At 42.7% G+C, this 24,432-nt stretch overlaps 1 long non-coding RNA gene across 1 annotated transcript; it reads right to left on the reverse strand.

The window, feature by feature from the left end:
* Positions 1-22,513: 22,513 nt before the first annotated feature.
* LOC119368622 lies at positions 22,514-23,677 on the reverse strand. Its single transcript, XR_005176695.1, has 3 exons — positions 23,632-23,677; positions 23,418-23,499; positions 22,514-22,868 (listed from the first exon to the last, which is right to left on the reverse strand). It is a non-coding gene; the product is annotated as an uncharacterized LOC119368622 (long non-coding RNA).
* Between the last annotated feature and the right edge of the window lie 755 nt (positions 23,678-24,432).

The following is a 24,432-nucleotide window of genomic DNA, read 5'->3' on the forward strand; positions in this document are numbered from 1 at the left end:
ACCATGTACAAGCAGGACCATTCGGGTCTGCCGGAGGTCAGGTCTGAAATTGGTTTTCGTTGACGGTCCCACCAAATGATCCCAAACTTCATGCATACCCTACAATGACCATGGCTTGCATGCGTGACAAGTATCGTTCATATGCGACACTTGATGCAATTTCTAGGGTTTTCTGGCGACAAAACCCTACAACACTGCCCCCACATGACGCAACATGCGTTTTGTGTCCGAATTCGTGCACACCTTGCCTGGGGGACCACATTGGCCAAGCCCACATGCTCCCAAAAGTTGGGGTCATCTCATGCATGCTTCCACATGCACCATGTACAAGCAGGACCATTCGGGTCTACCGGAGGGCAGGTCTGAAAGTGGTTTATGCGTAACCTTTTTTTCCTTTTTAAAGAGTGGCATTCTATGTCCAATATCTCGATCGAAGTACCTTTGAAGCAAAAACTCTATAGGTTTGATACCCTGTATCTATTCTTCTTTACGATCTCACAAAATGATCCCAAACTTAAGCTGTAACCTACGATGACCATGGCATGCATGCATGACAAGTATCGTTCATTTCCGACACTCGATGCATGTATAATATTGTAGAAATGATAGAGATACTATAAATATTGTTGAACATATACAAGTATACAATAACTAATACGTGTCACAAAGAGTTTTTTTTAGGGATGAACCAATGATATTTATTTTGAGGGAAGAAACAATGCAGGTAGGTGGGCCGGCCCAGACCGCAAATAAGTGTCGGATCCATATTGTGGAGCCCACAATGATGCGCTTTCCTTGCACGTTGATCACACGCACGTCGATCACGGGAGTAGTTGTCGTTCTGTTAAACAATTCTGGGATCGTGCTAATCCATATGTTCCTAATCCCTACGATTGAGGAGCACGTTCAGCCTCGCTTCAACAAAGAAAAATATAGATCACGACATTGGCCACAGGAAAGTTACGACGACCTAGGCGACGACCTTGTATATAATCTCCTCCTCCTCGCACATGTCATCGACTAGATCGACTCCTGCCGGCGAGGCGTCGACAGCTCCGTCCGCCGCATCCCACACGCCACAAAAACCCCGAGAAGATCAAGGTCGTCCGCACGTGCAGGCCGACCTCGACGAACTACGTCGAGAAGGCATCGCCGACTTATTTCATCTTCATCGACAGATCAAGTAAATTGTCCTCTTTCCCTCGCGCCTTCAAAGCAAGCTACTTCCTCCGTCTCGTTGCTTTGATGGACTTAGGTTTACCACATAATTTCAACTAGTATGAACTGGACTAGATGCATGACGCAATACATTTTTTGTCACAAGATCCAATTATATTTTTGTCACACGATCCAATTATAATATTGTGCGCATAGAACATTAAAGAGTTATTAACATTAGATGTTGATGAACCTCAAATAGGTACCATTGCTATAGACTCTAGTTTATTTACAGTTGAACAATTTGTCACCCTGTTAGTAAGACAACCAGACGAATAAGTAATAGTTTACCATATTAATTTTATTGATTATATAATTTATATGATACTCAAAGAACTTGATCAGATGCAAGTAAATTCAATTACCAATTGTAGTTATTTTTTTATTGCCTCATGTCAGCACACACTTGGCTGCATGTTGCAGTATACATGGTGATAGTTCTGTATTTCCATTAGTGTTATTTTTGCATTAGTGTTAGCTACTGCCAGAAAGTTTTATATTTTTGCATGCCTATTGTTATTTTTGATTTAGTGCTAGCTAATGTCACGAAGTTATATATTTTCTTTCAACAGGATGGACGAGCTGAATGGAGAAATAGTATGCGCAGTGGAGAAATGGTGCAAGCTTGTTGCAGATCTATCGAGCGGTCAACGCGCTAGAGTGGCTGATACATCATTGCGCAGCATGCTGCAGATACCATCTATTAAGATGCGTACCCTGCTGATTAGGTATATGATTGAGAATTTTCAGGCCAGCACGGGCAGATTCATTATACAAGAGCAGGTTGGGGAGGTGACTCTCGGTGCGGTCGACGTCGAGTGCATCTTTAACCTCGAGAACCAAGGACTGTCCGCTTCGGACATTCTGACTGAAGAAGGCGAGGACGTGAAGGAGCGGGTGCCGCCATAATTTCTCGGTAAGACATCAGAAAACATAGTGATAGATAATCTCATTGAGGACATAATTAAAAGTAAAGCCACCGACAATGATTTCCTTCGCAAGGTAGTGCTGGTCCTGTTAGGAACAATTATTGCTCCCATGTCGAGCAAGATTGTGCCAAAGCAGTACTACGCTTTGGTCTACGATGTGAAACATATTTCAAAGATTAACTGGAATGCCATCACCATGCGTGTTCTCCTTGATTGCCTTCGCATAGTGAAGAAAGGCAAACACCTGCGCCAATGGCCGAAAGGCAATTTGGCTCTCTTGCAGGTACACATATCAGACATGTTGCATAATGTCAATTATCATATCATTGCAATTTTATGTGATGTATTTTACTAACTCTAAATCCTTATATTTTTTGTAGTACTTGTACTGGGAGAAGGTGCAACCGGTCCAAGGCGAATGCGCCTATAATCCCAACTTGTCCATACAACTTCTTATGAGGAACTGGACAGAAGGTGCAGCCACTAGGAGAGATAGGTTCGACTTTGATAATGGGCGCGGCCGTGGTAACGTAAGGGTAAATCATTGTGTTTCATCTTTCTTAAATGTTTTGTAACTTAATACTATTTATTTTTTATTCATTACATGTACTTCAATATCGCATGCAGATCGAAAATAATATCACCCAGGAGTATAGGGCTCAGGAGCCCGACATCCCAAATAATGCGCCTACCATGAAGCCAAAAACCAAGCCTGCAACTGGAAACGCAAAGAAGTCGACGACAGCCGCATTGTCGGAAGATTTGATGGAGCTTGTAATGAAGCGGTGCATGGACTTCATACACACCGAGATGAGGCAAATCCCTGATATAGTTGCTGAGGTGTCACACCCAAACTTTATAGTTTAGAGTATGTTTGCTGTTTTAAACCATGCTACCATTACTAAGTTTATATTTCTACTGCAGAGGTTGTTGGAGAAGTTGAACAAAGCAGGTGTCATGTACAAGCCGGTTGCTGCCGTGCCATCCGCGGAGAATGATCCGGACGAAGTGGATTCGTTCGAGAATGGTCCATATGAAAAGAAGGAATCCGTGTACAAGGAAGACATGGATAGTGATGGACACCCGATCATTGACATGACGCAGCCTGATATAGTGCTTCCCGACCATAAAACCGTACCTGAGGTACTATGTATTTATCTTTCTGTCTATAATTTTCTCGTTTAATTTTTTTCGTCCAGAAATGTTCACACGATTTAGTTTTCGAAACAGAAAACACCACCGAAGCTGAATGGACACAAGGAAGCTTCACCTTTTAAGCGTAATGATGTATGTGGGGCTACACCGGAAAACCCTTGGGTGGTTGGTACTTCTACTGTAGCACCTTCATCGGACATAGACATTTGTCCATCTTCTGTCAGCAAGTTCATGGCTAAGGCGAATGGAAAAAAGGGTGCAACAATCGATAAGGATGATGAGGTTATGTCCGGTAAGCGGAAGCGGACCGTTCCCAAGAAATTTGAATCCCCCTTCGCACTTGACAAGCCCGGCAGGCGTACCAGCCATGGTCAGAGAGCCTCTAGTACTAGTACTTCTACTAGAGGTATCGTAACTAAAAATCTTAATTTTTTTATTTACTACCAATGCATATGATCACCATTGTTGACGTTCATATTATTTCATGCAGCTCTATTTTCAAACAATAATGTGTCGGAGGTTGTGGCAGATGAGTTGACGCCGGAAATAATTGATGCTGCTATTTCATTTGTCGAGTTAGCTGCTAGCACTGAGAAGAACAAGAACAAAAAAAATTACTACAGTGAAGGCCGTGGCATAACTCTAACTTCCGAAAGGATTCTACCGGTACTAGGCCATAGATGGCTGTCGGACGATGTAAGTACTACTTGCATGTCCTATTTTTAAAATGCTCAAAAATCTATATCTCAACTCTCAACATGTAAAGCGCTGATATTCTATGCAGGTTATTGATGCTTATATGGGACATTTGGAGCTGCGTGTTGGTCATGATCGTTACCTCTGTCCAGCGTGGAGGTCCAAATTCCTTGTAGATCGTGCTATCGCAAATGACGATCCATTGCCATCTAGCTGCAACATGGATAGTGTTCTGACCAAAGCTGGGGCAGTTAATAGAGTCACGAAAGAGTATACTATGCGTGATAAGGTACGTAATGTTTGTGATTCATCACTACAGGATAGTTCATCAAGTATTTCTTTTGCTACGTAATGGTTTTTTGCACTGTAGACGTATATCGCGTTGAATATCGACAATAGCCACTGGATGACCGTGGTCATGCACATGATCAAGAAAGAATTCCAAGTTCTCGATTCGCTCTATCCTCTGGACCTGACTGAGAGGACTGTTAAAGCACTGGTAATGTAACCAACATTTGTACCATAGCTCTTACATATTGTTTATGATTGTTCTTTAACACTATCCTCTTTATAGCGAATGGCTATAGCACACGATATGCGTCAGGCAAATCTTATTACACCAGGGAAATATCCGGACGTAAGTAAGTGGTCTATCAAGGAGTATGACATACCCCAGCAAGAGGATGGGTGAGTTAATAGGACATCATGCACAATCAAACAACAACACACATTTTTGTATTGCCCACCGCTAATGTCTGCATATGTACCAGGAACTCTTGTGGCCTTTTTGTCACAGAATGTCTAGAACATTGGGACGGGGACAAAATCACCCGCAAATTTACACAGGTATGCTGTTATTTTCGTTTGTAGACTAGCTACTATGGTGGTGTAGCAACTTCGGTTCATGTAACCTTTATGTCATTTTTTTGCAGGCCACCATTGACGCAAGGAGAAGACGTTTCATTGCAGAGTTGATTATGTCACCTTCAAACATGATGGAGTGTGTGAAGAACAAAATTCGCAAAATCGCAAGCAAAAGGCGCGCCTGAAGAATCCATGCGGCATGCAAGATTGAAGTTTTAGTGGTTTGGATTTAGTCCGATCGAAGGTTTCGACGACATGATTATCTTAGGGGTTCTATCATTTTATGTAATAAATAAGGCACATGCATGTGTATGTGTCTGTCAGACAATTTGCTCGTACAAGACAATTTGGTCATAAAATTCGCTCAGAGAAGACAATTTGGTCGTACCAATAAAGTTTTGGCTTCACTTATCAATTGTTCTTGCTTAATATTTTTCTCCTTCTCCAATTTTTTATAATTGTATTTTTCATGGCTTCACTTATCAACTGTTCTTGCTTAATATTTTTCTCCGTCTCCAATTTTTTATAATATTCTATTTTTCTCTTCAACTGCTCTCGTAAGTTTCATATTAAAAATTTCACAATCTTAACTTTTTTTTAAACTCTACCAAGCTTAGCATTCTGCCTTAGCTATCTGCATGTCATCATCTTGCATAATCTCCCAGTAATTCCCCCTCATCACATTATTATGAAAAGTAGTCATGGTAGATAAGTAAATGTATCAAGCCAAAATGTAATATTACACTCATCAAAATTAGTCAGTCAGCTTGTTGGCTCTATCGTGTGTTATCAGGCATCATGTTTTTCTAGTTTGTTTTACAAACCCGTCGTTTTTTATTATATGTATAATTAACTTTTTCTGTACTCACCATAATGCCAGGCACGGCCCATCTAACCACGTGAGGGGCCCCACAGGCGGGGCTATCTTCCCGGCAGCGCTACACCAGCCCATTTTGCCAGGTTCACATCGATCTTTCCCCTTTTCTCGTTTCCCTTTCCAAATCCCTAGCCCTCCCTCTCTATTTGCGCCTCCAAATCTCGACGGTGAAAGCATGACAGCGAGCTGGGCATCGGGCGGCGGCGGCTGCGGCGAGAAGAGCGGTGGCGACCGCAAGTTAGGTCGAACCCTGGGTCCTGCAAGCAGGTGGGCCGGATTCAGTGGCACAGGAGGCAACGGCGGCGGATCTAGTGGAACAGGGGACGAGGGTTTCGTGGGCGGCGGCGGGCCGGGAGAACCCACGGCTAGGATTTCTTCAGTGCTACACTTTGGTGGCAAAAAGGTAAGTTCTTTACCGTTGTTCTTTACATCCCAGCATTATCGCCCATAATTCATCACATGTGGCCATGACAAGCTCCATCTATGTGGTCATCAAGAAACTTCTAGTGCCCATGTCTGCATAGATGCAGACAATTTTGGCAGCGCACTCGGGGGATGTGTGTTTGAGGTTAGTGTACTGAGCATGATCTTCAAACTAGTACTGCTATTGCGGTCAAGCTGCAAAAAAGTTCAGTGTTTAACGCTTGCAGCGACAAGTTCAGTTATAAAATGACTTGAATTGCTCATGATTTATTTAGGATGATATCACTTCTGAGTATGTTGAATGGGTTGATGGGGAGTGGGATAGCAAAGCAAAGTCAGTCATTAAGTATCTTACCATGAAGAACAAGAAACTGGAGACTAAGATTACAGAATATGAAGCTGAAATTAAAAGGAATGAGAAAGAAAAGAGGGCAATGGTTAAGATGCACAAGGAGATATTGCTCTATAGGGATAGGATTTTAGGATTTGGAGGTCTTCTGTATCTTGGCCTGCTTGCCATTATGATTGCTGTCATAGTTAGCAAGTAGATTGTTCATAAAGTTATTGACATCATTGTAATTGACATGATGAAATGATGCTGAATTATTTGCTATTCAGTTTATGGGCAAAGTGTAACAGAGATTGCAGCATAAATAACATGGGGCCATAATGATTGGTAGACAGTGCACTTTTGGCATGTTCTATATTTGGCAGACAATGCACTTTTGGCATGTCCTGTATTTCATAGACAATGCACTTTTGGCATGTTCTATATTTGGTATGTGATGCACATGGGCACATCACCTAGCAACACTACTAATTTATGTAGCAGACTAGTACATTGTCTTGTTGCAACATAGGAGCAACATCTAGCAGCTTCCATGCAACACTGAAGCAAAGCAACAATACATATTCAATATTCAGAAATTTAACTGAACTTGGCACTTAGGGTGAGCAGTAGATATTCAGTTCTTCAGCCACAAAGAACCCGATCAAACCGTACCGATTACATTACTTATATGCTTACATATAAAAGCATACCTAACCAACATCAAACCCAAAATAATGTTAACTTATATGCTGAAAAATATAACAACATACCTAACTTAAGATAACCAGCAGCTTCATCCTCCTTCAGCAACTGTGCCCATCTTCACTTCTTCAGAAATTTGAGGCGGCGTGAGCGGCGCACCACACACGGAGAAGCCTTCTTCTTGACCACCGCCGGCGCCACCTGATCCTGAGCCACCTCCTCTTCTTCCACCTTCACTATGTCAGGGTGCAGGGGAAGGAGCTCGACGTTGATGGGCATTGTTTTGCCATCCTCGACGGCAACCGGCGCTACCATCTGCACGACGTCCTCCTCGCCCTCCTCAGGGTCATCAGGGATGAGCAGTACCTCGTCCACGTCATCCTCCACGACGTCAGAGCCCAACAGCAGGACTGGCTTTGGCACGTGGCGGACCTGGTAGTCCGGGCTCACGGGCGCAGGGATAGCGAGCTCGACGTCGATGCGCTCCGCCATCGATGCGACGCGTGCTGGATCTGGCCGCAGCGTTATGGTGGTGGAGCGGTACATCCACCACCTTGCACGCTGAACAGGGGAGTCGCTCAGCGTGGCCTCTCGCATTGCCCGGACGAGGAGGAGAGCCGGCGGGACACCGCAGCCGTAGGGGAAGGTGTGCTTCTTCTCGGCGTCGGTGAGGACTTTGACGAGGCCACGCGCGTGGTTGACCAACATCTCCGTGCTGGGGAACCAGCCGCACACCTCCGCCAACTGGGCGCGCCACCCCTCGTCATCACCGGCGAGCTTCATCAACACTCTCTGCCAGCCGAGGCTTTTCTCCATGGAGGCGGCTGCAGCGGTCGCCGGCGGGGGTTTTCTCGATCTACTGTAGGTGGGGATAAGGGGAGTTCGAACCGGCGCGCGAGGTAGATGGGTGAATGTGTGGTGGGGAGTGGTAAGTTATGTTATTTAATGGCAGTTAGGACGTGGGGAGGGGAAATGTACAATATTCTTTCTAATTTATAGCTAATTTATTTAGGTCGGATTTTGTTGTTTATTTAGAGATGTAAAAATTTCACACTCCCACTAAACAAAGTGTCGATCGAGTTGCTACAACTAGATGATGCCCCACGCGTTGCTGCGGGAACCGTGTTAAAACCAATCCATAAATTAGTGCTTAAAACCAATGAAATTAAATGTAAAAGTTTTACATGTTAAAAATGATAAAACTTAAAAGAAGTGTGTGTGGCAAAATGATGTATAAAAGAGAAAAAAATCCCCACAAATAGAAGACATGATTGATGAAGTGGCGTTGTTTGAGTTGATAGGTTAATGCAAAAAATGCATGCATGCGTTGGGAAAATAAGACATGCATGACCAATGAGGTGGCATAATTTACATTAATGCAAAAAGTAACTTATGAGCACATGCATGATTCCTTGATGCCACACAATTTTGATCGGAAGGCTGTAAATAATTGAGGTGATGTGGAAGCACAGCGGTGATGACAAATCTAGTAGTGGGGGCTAGCTATTTAGGTATAGAAGATATATATAGGATCCAAACACGATGTTAAACGTCGAACTAAAATTGATGCCATAATGTGAAAAGGATATACTGCCATGTTCACTCGATTTATCCGTAAAAAAATTGAAGCAAGTGTTCTACACTTCTTCCTTCTCCACTGTTCTGCACATCATAGAAGACAAGATAAGTTAATGAATGATAATTTTTTCAATAATCCAGAATGCATACAAACACTTACTTTTGATTTAGTTTGCATTTCTTGCTACGTTTAGTGTGTCCTAGCAATTTGCAAGCGCCGCACCGGGTTTTCAACTCATCAAAAGAGAGTGGTCTACCATTTTTCGAGACAGGGCGGTTCTCATCTACCTTTGTTGCACCTTTGCTGGACAATTTCATAGGATTTTTAACTGCGACCATGTTGCCTTCACCATCGTCTACATATTCAACCGCACACTTACTGAAGTCATTTATATTGTTGCTCAAATTTTCCTGTAGCGGATCATACTCATGACTCTTAGCTATCACAGCCTTCAAACTATCATGTAACTGATCCCACAAAGCTGGGTGTTTGCATGCCGCATGCATAGCTTCTGAAGCTAACACACTGACCTGGCTATATTTCATTCTTTCCTCTGCCCCAGTCCAACCATATCCCAACAGATCGCTTGTGCGCCTCGCGGGCAGTCCCAACCTTGCTTGTTTCGTGAACCGAACAAGAACTAAACACTTTGGTATTTCAGATATGTTCAAGTACTTCAGTATGTGGAATATGTGTTTGCAAGGTAGACCCTTTCGAATCATTCTTCTGCAGCTGCACCGTATAGGTTCTGCGGAATTTACTGTTCTATACTCCACCCAAAAACGGCTATTCCGGTTATTCTTCCAGGCCACGATGTACTGCTGTGATCCGTCTCCCATCTTAATTTCTACAATCTCCATGCCATCAATTTTTCTAAGATCATCTTGCAACATATAGAAGTTTGTGAAGGAAATATGCCCTAGAGGCAATAATAAAGTTATCATTTATTTCCTTATATCATGATAAATGTTTATTATTCATGCTAGAATTGTATTAACCGGAAACATAATACATGTGTGAATACATAGACAAACATAGTGTCACTAGTATGCCTCTACTTGACTAGCTCGTTAATCAAAGATGGTTAAGTTTCCTAACCATGGACATGAGTTGTCATTTGATTAATGGGATCACATCATTAGGAGAATGATGTGATTGACATGACCCATTCCGTTAGCCTAGCACTTAATCGTTTAGTACATTGCTATTTCTTTGTTCATGACTTATACATGTTCCTGTAACTATGAGATTATGCAACTCCCGTTTACCAGAGGAACACTTTGGGTGCTACCAAACGTCACAACGTAACTGGGTGATTATAAAGGAGTACTACAGGTGTCTCTAAAGGTACATGTTGGGTTGGCGTATTTCGAGATTAGGTTTTGTCACTCCGATTGTCGGAGAGGTATCTCTGGGCCCACTCAGTAATGCACATCACTATAAGCCTTGCAAACATTGCAATTAATGAGTTAGTTGCGAGATGATGTATTACAGAACGAGTAAAGAGACTTGCCAGTAACGAGATTGAACTAGGTATTGGATACCGACGATCGAATCTCGGGCAAGTAACATACCGATGACAAAGGGAACAACGTATGTTGTTATGCGGTTTGACCGATAAAGATCTTCGTAGAATATGTGGGAGCCAATATGAGCATCCAGGTTCCGCTATTGGTTATGGACCGTAAAAGTGTTTCGGTCATGTCTACATTGTTCTCGAACCCGTAGGGTCCGCACGCTTAAGGTTTCGATGACAGTTATATTATGAGTTTATGAGTTTTGATGTACCGAAGGAGTTCGGAGTCCCGAATGAGATCGGGGACATGACGAGGAGTCTCGAAATGGCCGAGACGTAAAGATCGATATATTGGACGACTATATTCGGAGTTCGGAAAGGTTCCGAGTGATTCGTGTGTTTTTCGGAGTACCGGAGAGTTACGGGAATTCGCCGGGGAGTATATGGGCCTTATTGGGCCATACAGGAATAGAGGAGAGAGGCCAAAAGGAAGGAGGCCTGCGCCCCCCTCTGGTCCGAATTTGACAAGGGGGGCAGCCCACTTTTCCTTCTCCCTCTCCTCCTCTTTCCTTCTCCAACAAGGAAAGGAGGAGTCCTACTCCTCTTTCCTTCTCCAACAAGGAAAGGAGGAGTCCTACTCCCGATGGGAGTAGGACTCCCCCCTTGGTGCGCCTCCTCCATAGGCCGGCCGCCTCCCCCCTTGCTCCTATATATATGGGGGCAGGGGGGCACCCCAAAGACACAACAACAATTGATCCTTGAGATCTATTAGCCGTGTGCGGTGCCCCCCTCCACCATAGTCCTCCTTGATAATATTGTAGCGGTGCTTAGGCGAAGTCCTGCAACGGTAGAACATCAAGATCGTCACCACGCCGTCGTGCTGACGGAACTCTCCCTCGACACTCAGCTGGATCGGAGTTCGAGGGACGTCATCGAGCTGAACGTGTGCTAGAACTCGGAGGTCCCGTAGTTTCGGTGCTTAATCTGTCGGGCCGTGAAGAAGTACGACTACATCAACCGCGTTGTTCTAAGCTTCCGCTTTCGGTCTACAAGGGTATGTAGATTACACTCTCCCCTCTCGTTGCTATGCATCACCATGATCTTGCGTGTGCGTAGAAATTTTTTGAAATTACTACGTTCCCCAACAGTGGTATCAGAGCCAGGTTTTATGCGTAGATGTCATATGCACGAGTACAACACAAGTGAGTTGTGGGCGATACAAGTCATACTGCTTACTAGCATGTCATACTTTGGTCCAGCGGTATTGTTGGATGAAGCGGCCCGGACCGACATTACGCGTATACTTACGCGAGACTGGTTTTACCGCCGTGCTTCACACACAGGTGACTAGAGGGTGTTTGTTTCTCCAACTTTAGTTGAACCGAGTGTGGCTACGCCCGGTCCTTGAGAAGGTTAAAACAGCACTAACTTGACGAACTATCGTTGTGGTTTTGATGCGTAGGTAAGAACGGTTCTTGCTCAGCCCATAGCAGCCACGTAAAACTTGCAACAACAAAGTAGAGGACGTCTAACTTGTTTTTGCAGGGCATGTTGTGATGTGATATGGTCAAGACGTGATGAGATATAAGTTGTTGTATGAGATGATCATGTTTTGTTGAAGTTATCGGCAACTGGTAGAAGCCCTATGGTTGTCTCTTTGTTGCATAAGATGCAAGTGTCAAATAATTGCTTTACTTTATCGCTATACGATAGAAATAGTTGCAAGAGCAATAGTTGGCGAGACGACCATGTGACGACACATTGATATAGATCAAGATGATGAAGATCATGGTGTCGTGCCGGTAACGATAGATATGATGACAGTACTTTGGAGATGGAGATCACAAGCACAAGATGATGATGGCCATATCATATCACTTATATTGATTGCATGTGATGTTTATCTTTTATACATCTTATTTTGCTTAGTTTGACGGTAGCATTTTAAGATGATCTCTCACTAAATTATCAAGAAGTGTTCTCCCTGAGTATGCATCGTTGCGAAAGTTTTTCGTGCTGAGACACCACGTGATGATCGGGTGTGATAGGCTCTACGTTCAAATACAACGGGTGAAAAACAGTTGCACATGCAGAATACTCAGGTTAAACTTGACGAGCCTAGCATATAACAGATATGGCCTCGGAACACGGAGACCGAAAGGTCGAGCGTGAATCATATAGTAGATATGATCAACATATTGATGTTCACAGTTGAAACTACTCCATCTCACGTGACGATCGGACACGGTGTAGTTGATATGGATCACGTAATCACTTAGAGGATTAGAGGGATGTCTATCTAAGTGGGAGTTCTTAAGTAATATGATTAATTGAACTCAAATTTATCATGAACTTAGTCCTGGTAGTATTTTGCAAATTATGTTGTAGATAAATAGCTTGCGTTGTTGCTTTCATATGTTTATTTTGATATGTTCCTAGAGAAAATTGTGTTGAAATATGTTAGTAGCAATGATGCGGATTGGATCCGTGATCTGAGGTTTATCCTCATTGCTGCACAGAAGAATTATGTCCTTAATGCACCGGTAGGTGACAGACCTATTGCAGGAGCAGATGTAGATGTTATGAATGTTTGGCTAGCTCAATATGATGACTACTTGATAGTTTAGTGCACCATGCTTAACGGCTTAGAATCGGGACTTCAAAGACGTTTTGAACGTCATGGACCATATGAGATGTTCCAGGAGTTGAAGTTAATATTTCAAGCAAATACCCGAGTTGAGAGATATGAAGTCTCCAACAAGTTCTATGGCTAAAAGATGGAGGAGAATTGCTCAACTAATGAGCAAGTACTTAGATTGTCTGAGTACTACAATCGCTTGAATCAAGTGGGAGTTAATCTTCCAGATAAGATAGTGATTGACAGAATTCTCTAGTCACCATCACCAAGTTACTGGAACTTCGTGATGAACTATAATGCAAGGGATGACGAAAACGATTCTCGAGCTCTTCGTGATGTTGAAATCGACGAAGGTAGAAATCAAGAAAGAGCATCAAGTGTTGATGATTGACAAGATCACTGGTTTCAAGAAAAGGGCAAAGGGAAAGAAAAGGGAACTCAAGTTGTCACTCCCGCGAAGAATCCCAAAGCTGGACCAAAGCCTGAAACTGAGTGCTTACACTGCAAAGGAAATGGTCACTGGAAGCGGAGATGCCCTGAATATTTGGTGGATAAGAAGGATGGCAAAGTGAACAAGGGTATATTTGATATACAGGTTATTGATGTGTACCTTACTAGTGTTTATAGTAGCCCCTGAGTATTTGATACTTGTACGGTTGCTAAAAATTAGTAATTCGAAACAGGAGTTACAGAATAAACAAACACTAGTTGAGGGTGAAGTGACGATGAGTGTTGGAAGTAGTTCCAAGATTGATATGATCATCATCGCACACTCTCTATACTTTCGGGATTAGTGCTAAACCTAAATAAATGTTATTTGGCATTTGCGTTGAGGATGAATATGATTTGATCAAGTTTATTGTGATACAGTTACTCATTTAAAATCAAAGAATAATTGTTGTTCTGTTTACATGAATAAAACCTTCGATGGTCATACACCCAATGAAAATAGTTTGTTGGATCTCGATCGTAGTGATACACATATTCATAATATTGATGCCAAAAGATGCAAAGTTAATAATGATAGTGCAACTTATTTGTGGCACTGCCGTTTGGGTCATATCGGTGTAAAGCGCATGAAGAAACTCCATAAAGATGGATTTTTGGAATCACTTGGTTATGAATCATTTGATGCTTGCGAACCGTGACTTTTGGGCAAGATGACTAAAACTCCGTTCTCTGGAACAATGGAACGAGCTACTGATTTATTGGAAATAATACATATCGATGTATGCGATCCAATGAGTATTGATGCTCGTGGCGAGTATCGTTATTTTCTGACCTTCACAGATGATTTGAGCAGATATGGGTATATCTTCTTGATGAAACATAAGTCTGAAACATTTGAAAAGTTCAAAGAATTTCAGAGTGAAGAGGAGAATCATCATAACAAGAAAATAAAGTTTCTGCAATTTGATCGCAGAGACAAATATTTGAGTTACGAGTTTGGTCTTTAATTAAAACAATGTGGAATAGTTTCACAAACTCATGCCACCTGGAACACCACAGCTTAATGGTGTGTCCGAACGTCATAACAAGTACTTTATTGGATATAGTGCAATCTATGATGTCTCTTATCGGTTTACCACTATCGTTTTTGAGGTTATGCATTAGAGATAGTTACATTCACTTTAAATAGGGCACCATCGAAATCCGTTGAGACGACGGCTTATGAACTGTGGTTTGGCAAGAAACCAAAGTTGTCGTTTGTTAAAGTTTGGGGCTGTGATGCTTATGTGAAAAAGTTTCAACCTGATAAGCTCGAACCTAAATCAGAGAAGTGCGTCTTCATAGAATACTCAAAGGAAACTGTTGGGTACGCCTTCTATCACAGATCCAAAGGCAAGATATTCGTTGCTAAGATGGATCCTTTCTAGAGAAGGAGTTTTCTCTCGAAAGAAGTGAGTGGGAGGAAAGTAGAGCTTGATAAGGTAATTGTACCTTCTCCCGAATTGGAAAGTAGTTCATCACAGAAATCAGTTCATGTGATTCCTACACCAATTAGTGAGGAAGCTAATGATGATGACCATGAAGCTTCAGATCAAGTTACTATCGAACCTCGTAGGTCTTCCAGAGTAAGATCCGCACCAGAGTGGTACAGTAATCCTGTTCTAGAAGTCATGTTACTAGACCATGATGAACCTACGAACTATGAGGAAGCGATGATGAGCCCAGATTCCGCGAAATGGCTTGAGGCCATGAAATCTGAGAAGGGATCCATGTATGAGAACAAAGTGTGGACTTTGGTTGTCTTGCCCGATGATCGGCAAGCCATAGAAAATAAATGGATCTTCAAGAGGAAGACGGACACTGATAGTAGTGTTACTATCTACTAAGCTCGACTTGTTGCGAAAGGTTTTCTACAAGTTCAAGGTGTTGAATACGATGAGACTTTCTCACTCGTATCGATGCTTAAGTCTGTCCGAATCATGTTAGCAATTGCCACATTTTATGAAATCTGGCAAATGGATGTCAAAACTGCATTCCTCAATGGATTCTTTAAAGAAGAGTTGTATATGATGCAACCGAAAGGTTTTGTCAATCCTAAAGGTGCTAACAAAATGTGCAAGCTCCAGCGATCCATCAATGGACTGGTGCAAGCATCTCGGAGTTGGAATATACGCTTTGATGAGTTGACCAAAGCATATGGTTTTATACAGACTTTTGGAAAGGCCTGTATTTACAATAAAGTGAGTGGGAGCACTACCGCCTTTCTGTTAAATATATGTGAGTAACATATTGTTGATCAGAAATGATGTAGAATTTTTCTGGAAAGCATAAAGGAGTATTTGAAAGGAGTTCTTTAAAAGAAAGACCTCAGTAAAGCTACTTACATATTGAGCATCAAGATCTATTGAGATAGATCAAGATGCTTGATAAGTTTTTCAATAAGTTCATACCTTGTCAAGATTTTGAAATAGTTCAAAATGGAACAGTCAAAGAAAGAGTTCTTGCCTGTGTTGCAAAGGTGTGAAATTGAGTAATACTCAAATCCCGACCACGGCAGAAAATAGAAAAGAGAATGAAAGTCATTCCCTATGCCTCAGTCATAGGTTCTATAAAGTATGCTATGTACCAGACCTATTGTATAGCTTGCTCTGAATTTAGCAAGGGAGTACAATAGTGATCTAGAAGTAGATCACTGGACATTGGTCAAAATTATCCTTAGAAAAATAAGGAGATGTTTCTCGATTATGGAGGTGATAAAAGAGCCCGTCGTAAAAAGTTACAACGATGCAAGCTTTTACACCGATCCAGATGACTCTAAGTCTCAATCTGGATACATATTGAAAGTGGGAGCAATTAGCTAGAGTAGCTCCGTGCAAAGCATTGTAGACATAGAATATTTGCAAAATACATACGACTCTGTAATATGACAGACCCGTTGACTAAACTTCTCTCACGAGCAAAACATGATCATACCTTAGTACTCTTTGGGTGTTAATCACATAGCGATGTGAACTAGATTATTGACTCTAGTAAACTCTTTGGGTGTTGGTCACATGACGATGTGAACTATGGGTGTTAATCACATACAGATGTGAATATTGGTGTTGAATCACATGATGATGTGAACTAGATTATTGACTCTAGTGCAAGTGGGAGACTGAAGGAAATATGCCCTAGAGGCAATAATAAAGTTATTATTTATTTCCTTATATCATGATAAATGTTTATTATTCATGCTAGAATTGTATTAACCGGAAACATAATACATGTGTGAATACATAGACAAACATAGTGTCACTAGTATGCCTCTATTTGACTAGCTCGTTAATCAAAGATGGTTAAGTTTCCTAACCATGGACATGAGTTGTCATTTGATTAACGGGATCACATCATTAGGAGAATGATGTGATTGACATGACCCATTCCGTTAGCCTAGCACTTGATCGTTTAGTATATTGCTATTGCTTTCTTCATGACTTATACATGTTCCTGTAACTATGAGATTATGCAACTCCCGTTTACCAGAGGAACACTTTGGGTGCTACCAAACGTCACAACGTAACTGGGTTATTATAAAGGAGTACTACAGGTGTCTCTAAAGGTACATGTTGGGTTGGCGTATTTCGAGATTAGGTTTTGTCACTCCGATTGTCGGAGAGGTATCTCTGGGCCCACTCAGTAATGCACATCACTATAAGCCTTGCAAGCATTGCAATTAATGAGTTAGTTGTGAGATGATGTATTACAGAACGAGTAAAGAGACTTGCCAGCAACGAGATTGAACTAGGTATTGGATACCGACGATCGAATCTCGGGCAAGTAACATACCGATGACAAAGGGAACAACGTATGTTGTTATGCGGTTTGACCGATAAAGATCTTCGTAGAATATGTGGGAGCCAATATGAGCATCCAGGTTCTGCTATTGGTTATTGACCGTAAAAGTGTTTCGGTCATGTCTACATTGTTCTCGAACCCGTAGGGTCCGCACGCTTAAGGTTTCGATGACAGTTATATTATGAGTTTATGAGTTTTGATGTACCGAGGGAGTTCGGAGTCCCGAATGAGATCGGGGACATGACGAGGAGTCTCAAAATGGTCGAGACGTAAAGATCGATATATTGGATGACTATATTCGGACTACGGAAAGGTTCCGAGTGATTCGGGTATTTTTCGGAGTACCGGAGAGTTACGGGAATTCGCCGGGGAGTATATGGGCCTTATTGGGCCATACGGGAATAGAGGAGAGAGGCCAAAATGAAGGAGGCCTGCACCCCCATCTGGTCCGAATTGGACAAGGGGGGCAGCCCACTTTTCCTTCTCCCTCTCCTCCTCTTTCCTTCTCCAACAAGGAAAGGAGGAGTCCTACTCCTCCTCTTTCCTTCTCCAACAAGGAAAGGAGGAGTCCTACTCCCGGTGGGAGTAGGACTCCCCCCTTGGTGCGCCTCCTCCATAGGCCGGCCGCCTCCCCCCTTGCTCCTATATATATGGGGGCAGGGGGGCACCCCAAAGACACAACAACAATTGATCCTTAAGATCTATTAGCCTTGTGCGGTGCCCCCCTCCACCATAGTCCTCCTCGATAATATTGTAGCGGTGCTTAGGCGAAGCCCTGCGACGGTAGAACATCAAGATCGTCACCACGCCGTCGTGCTGACGGAACTCTCCCTCGACATTCAGCTGGATCGGAGTTCGAGGGACGTCATCGAGCTGAACGTTTGCTAGAACTCGGAGGTGACGTAGTTTCGGTGCTTGATTGGTCGGGCCGTGAAGACGTACGACTACATCAACCGCTTTGTTCTAACGCTTCCGCTTTCGGTCTACAAGGGTATGTAGATTACACTCTCCCCTCTCGTTGCTATGCATCACCATGATCTTGCGTGTGCGTAGGAAATTTTTGAAATTACTACGTTCCCCAACAGTTTGCTGGAGTGAAGATGTGAGAAGCAGCTATCTCAAGTTCCCTCGAGCTAGTAACTCGCACCGGTAAACTCTGTGAGGCCGTGCAGTCATCTCGCGCCTCGTTTTCACGGATACGTACAACGGCGTTCTCATAATGCAAAATCATATCCACGAGGGTCATTTCACCGTCTAGGTGGAGGTGAAGGCATGAGTTTAGGCTTTCACTCCGCTGGTTGCTTTTCATGCCAAGCCAAAACCCCTCTGTCAGATAAGCCGCGGCCCACAGTCTCCTCTTCTTATACATCCGTCTCAACCATGTTACTGTTTTTTCCGACTGCCATCTTTTGGTAAACGCGTGCCATCTCTCCTCAAACATGGTCGTGGACGTGTTGTAGTACAGAAGGGTTCGGAACTCCTTCAAGGACTTGGGACTGAGGTGAATCTTCATATTTTTTCTATATGCCACGTACATATACGGTGCCACACGTCTGGCAAGACTTCGCGAATTTCCTTGATCATCGCAGCGTCAGCGTCTGTGATTACACTCTTCGGCATCTTTTGACACATGGACCTCAAAAAAGTCTGCAGCAGCCACACGTATGTCTGTTCGGTCTCGTCCGAAACTATGGCACAACCAAAAACAGTGGTCTTCCGGTGATTGTTAAGACCAAGAAAAGGTATGAATGGCATACCATAGCGGTTCATCTTGTACGTGCTATCAAATACAAGCACGTCGCCAAAGTCCTCATAGTCATGACGAGACTGGGAGTCACACCAGAACATCCTATTCAAGTGTCCTTCCTTATCTAGCATGTACTCGAAAAAGAAGCTAGGATCCCTTTGTTTCCTACTGGCCATGATGCCTATGGCTGTGGCAGCATCACCTTTTGAAAGCAGCTTCCTCTTCTCCCTAGCACAAAGGTTGTATATTTCACGCCTGGTAAAACCAACACCGCCATACCATACATGTTTGCTGATGAGGCAATCCATCATGTCGTGAATTCTAATCCCTGCAGCTCCCATGGACATTATCTCATGCTTCTGAAACTCTTTGATTTTTCTGTGGGACCAAAGAAAAGGTACCTCGTCCGGTCCTGCCAACATATGGCTATGCTTGTCCTCAAAACTTGCAACATACCAAACACCACGCTTTTGGTCAAGCTTGACAGTCAGGTGTGCTTCGCAAAAGCAGCGTATCTCGGCTCTGAGCCGACGGCTGTGCCCTTCCTCGGTTAGCAACTTGCTGTCACGTTTCCCTTGTCTGGAACAAACAAACTTCCTATAACGCATAAGATGTGCCTCGGTTTTGGTATACCTGACCTTATTCTTCCTAATGCTGAAACCATTAGCTCTAGCATAGCTGTTGTAGAAATCATACGCAGCATCATGAGTCATAAAAGTCATGTCCATTATCTGCATGAACATATCCCTCTTATCATCTGCACTGGCAGTATCTTGGACATTCATTACCCCACCATCTTCTGTCACCTACACAATCAAAACATAGCCATGAAAACTGTTTTGTATGGTTTAACATTACTTACATCCATAGAACATTGATTGCACACATACCTCACTCATGATGACCGACGACTCGGACTCCCCAGAACCAGGTGCATCTAATGATTCATTGTTAAGGCCTGTCTCCACGTCGGATTCACCGTAATAGTCGTACGCATTATGACATTCGGAAATGAACTAAAAAATACAACACAAATACATAATTACTTATCATATAATGTTCCAGAAGAAATTCAATTTGCATGCCAACAAAACGTTTCACTTACGTACCTGACTAATGTAATCTTCATTCGAGAGCTCCGAGTTGTTTTCCTGATCATCATCAAGCTCATCCATCTATAAATTTTCAACACAAAGATTTAATGTTGTCGGATGCCACCAAAAAAATACAACATGACAATGCCACGCACATTAAGATCGTCCCATTCGTTCCCATTCTCTGACCGATCTTCATGATCTGAATTTTCATCATCTGACCAATCTTCTATCCAGTCTTTCATCAGTTCGCCAAACTCCATGTCTACCATGATATCAGTTAACTCCTTGTCCGCCATTTCCTACAACCAATAATATGTATCATCACATGTGCAAACATTATCAATGATGAAATATAAAACACATAGCACATGATCACGGATGTTATGTAAACAACCACAACCGAGGCAGTTCAGATCTGCCAAACTTAGTAAGGAAGATGGCCACGGCACCCGTCGAGATCACTTTCAATCGCGAGGAACTGCACGATCTCAAAACCTAGCTAGATCTGTGATTACCTCCTCCGCCGGATACCTAGGTTAGCCGCCACATCAATTAACGATCCACATGGTGCGCACAGCCGACGGCAACCGACGCTACGTGAACCCAGATCACGAGGAGCAGCACTACCGGAACAAGATCCACGATCGCATGCGCCGCCGGGTAGCTAGGTTACCCGCTCCGCTAGGTTAACCACTGCCACTGGCGCCGCGGCAGTTCGTTCGATGTTGTCGCGAGCGAGACTAGAGGGGGACGCGGGATGCGATGCCTGTGCGCGATCGTTGGAGATTCACGACGTTGTCGCGCCCGCTGTCCGACGAGATCGCCGGCGACGAGATAGCCGCCGGCCGGTGGAGATCTACTACGTGACTTATGGAGCTGCGTCAATGCTCGCGAGATTGATGGAGCTGCTCGCGTGAATGATTGGATTCGGCAGGTCTTACGTGGACATGGGGTCGTGTGATGTTTTTTTTCGGACCAGGGTACTGTACGTATACGGTCTGGGTTATACAGGTGTAGACAGGGCTTGGATCTGGGCTGCGGCGGGCCAGGAAAAAAACAAATTTGCGGGGACAAAAATACCCCTCCGAAATTAGGTTAGGGGGGAGCACCGGAGCAGGCCTCGGCCTACTCATCATTGTCATATGAAGATCAGAGAGCAGAGTGGACGGCAATGGGTATCCATGACCCACGTACCCTGTGGATAAAACCCTATTAGGGTAAACATATGGTACAAAATGTTACCCATGGGTATATAAATAGGGAAATTTGAAACCCATCTGGTAGAGCGTGTACGTGTGTGGGTTAATCCATACCTACATACAAATGTACTCATATAAAATCTGAAAAGTATAGCCAAATATCTCTACACTTTGTCTTGAATTTGTGAACTCAAAATGTATGACTATGTGATGTTGTTCACGGGAAATTATGTTGTTTAATAAATATGTTGTTGTTTATAAGTATGTGTTGCTATTATAATGTGTTCCTGTTTATAAATTATAATTGTATGTTGCTTTTTATGATTGTGGGTTGTTAAAATTGATGCTTTGCAAACATGGGTAATCATCATATTAGCTAACCATTACTTTGTGTTTGTCTAGTGGGGCCCTATCATCGTATTCGTGTTCAACCGGTAGATTTGAGGTTTTTTGTTGCCGATTAGTTCTAGAGTTGTGGATTTTTTTTTGTTAAAATTGCATAGAGTTGTGGTTTTCTCTTGCCCCTAAACTTGTGTATTTGTGAAAGAAAAGATCTTGAAGCCATCGTCCCCTTTCTATTCATCTGCTTCGTCTATGGCCATTCTGCTCACCTGATCTCTCTGCTTGTTCATTTCTTCCCCGAGCACCATCGGATCGTCCCTTCCCGAAACAGATCAGGTGGTTTTAGGATTATCCTATGGTCCCTGAATCTAGTGCTACTCACGTGCTTGCATAGTCTGTTTTTGATAATATGCACCTGAGAAAACTCTATGTGATCATGCTCTCATGTTTGATCTGAGGAATTGTGTATTTGAGTAGATCTATCTTTATCTGGGTACTGAATTACCTGTTTGTTGAATATAATGTTTATTAGGAAAGACGAGATAGACTAGGATTTATTCTGGTTTGTCTTGTACTCCAAGTAGATCATTGTACTCCTATATATATGCCCACGAGGCTCAAGCAATACAACGAACAAACTATTCCACCAATCCTCTCTCTCCCTTCTAACATGGTATCAGTACCCAGATAAACATTATACTCAACATTATACTCAACAACATATAAACGTTACCTGTTTGATTATTTATAATCTAATCCATATGGAGAACACGACAGCCTCTATACCTAGCACTGATCAGTGACCAGTCAAATTACCACGGAAACTGACAACCGGATTTATCATGCATCATAATATTAGTACCCTTCTTGACATCCTTCCTAACTTTGCAATTGTTTTCCTTTCAGCTAAACTTGAAACAATAAAAAATAAATGACGTTTGTATTCCTATTTCCTATGCAAAGTCGTTTTTCAAATACTTCTATAATCCTGAGAAAGGGGGTACAAAACATGACAGCCTACACAATCCGGATTTCACGTTGAATATCATTGGCAATGGTGTCAGGAGTAGTGGATGAAAGTGAACCCTTAGATCTTGATCTTGATGACCTTGATGATCTCGATGATGCCGTTGGCGAACTGCTCTTGGTAGTTTTCTTCCTTCTAGCCTTTCGGGGTGGCTTTGGTATGTCAGGGTACGGTGTTGATCCCGGACTACTATTTTCAGGAAGTATACCATAGGCCGATATATCTCGAGGATGGTCAAAATCTGCAAAACAACTTGGACAAATCAACCGGTGGTTCCCAAAACTATTTGTTGTAATAGCACATTTTCAAATTACATAATTTTTTATGGAAAGTTTAACATTTATTTATCCATTAATTAACCAGAAGAAGAATAGCCTGGTTAATTAGCGAAAACCCTGCTGAAATCCGGGTACTATAGCTATATGAAGAATATCGTAAGTATTGAGTTAAAGTTTTATAACTTTATATATTATCCATGATGCACCCATTAGTCCGTTTACCCCTCAACTCAGTTGTTTAATACCAATCATGTGTGCCAGCAGCTCTGATGCCCCATCATGATTATTAATAATGATCTAATGGAAGATTCCTAAGCATAAACGACAACATGGCAGCACGTCCCTATGATAACGAACGGCAAGTATCCTTCCCCATTTACACATTCCACTATAAACAAAACACAATCTTATTGTAGAAAAAAACATGACATAATCTTCTAACGTGATGGAAACAGAAGGAATTGAGACCAAAACATGTGCACCACTACCAGAACTGAAGATCTGAAAAATACCTTGAGAACTCCAGGAGGTACCTGTAGATGGTCCAGAATTGCTCAACGTTGAAATGTCCGGTGCACCCTTCATGTCGTTCATCTGCAAATTAAGAACAAATTGAAACTATGTCAGTTTCCCATTAGATCATGACCAATGGGGATTATCCAGAAGAGGCAACGAGTCACAAGAGATTTGTAGGACTGTTCTGAATTCTGTGAGTTATGTATATACCCAGCCAGGAGTAGGAGAAGTAGCAGCACTCCCCGTTGGGCTATCCCAACCGATATGCGCGACATGCTTCACGTCTATGGGATGACCAATCTCCATCTCTTGCTCCTTCACCACTGCTAGCATAGTATACACCAGGGAAGGGTGAATAAAGATAAGGAAAAGGAAGTTTGCAACTGAACGCAATAAGACATGAAGAATATTGCATACCAAAGATTTGAGTAATAACCCTGAGGCCCTTGAAGACCCCTTTCATCTTGTAAGCCATCTGTGGTCCTGCGGATGTTGTGCACAGATACCAGCTGAAGCTCTTCAAATGCAAAAGCACAAGAAACCAAGGTGATCAATGAGCTCTACTTCCTGAAAGAATTTTCATCAGCGATGGTACGACCCGAAGCAAGATCGATTTCTCGTATCGCATACGACACAGAAGGAGAAGTGGTAGATGAGTAAATTGATAGTGCGCATACCTAAAGATAGAAGGTGATACCTCTCTTCTTGCTTGTTCAATGAGGGGTGTCTCCTCCCATCCTTCAACAATGGCATTAAAGACATCATCCACAGGATGGCCTTATTTGCCAGGACTTATGCAAGTTGGCAACACATTTCAGGAACAGAAAACTGGCATCAGCAATGGTATAAAGAAAGGAGCTGTCAAGTTATATGACTATTCTAATGCTTACTCACGGAATAATGACAATATGAGACTATATGGATCTGTCGACCATAAACTCTTGTGTCCATACATTAGTACTTTGATTTGAGCTGTCGGTAAATGATTGGGATGCAATTTGAAACAGTAAA

Source organism: Triticum dicoccoides, chromosome 2B, assembly GCF_002162155.2.
Source record: "Triticum dicoccoides isolate Atlit2015 ecotype Zavitan chromosome 2B, WEW_v2.0, whole genome shotgun sequence".
Taxonomy (NCBI): Eukaryota; Viridiplantae; Streptophyta; class Magnoliopsida; order Poales; family Poaceae; genus Triticum; species Triticum dicoccoides.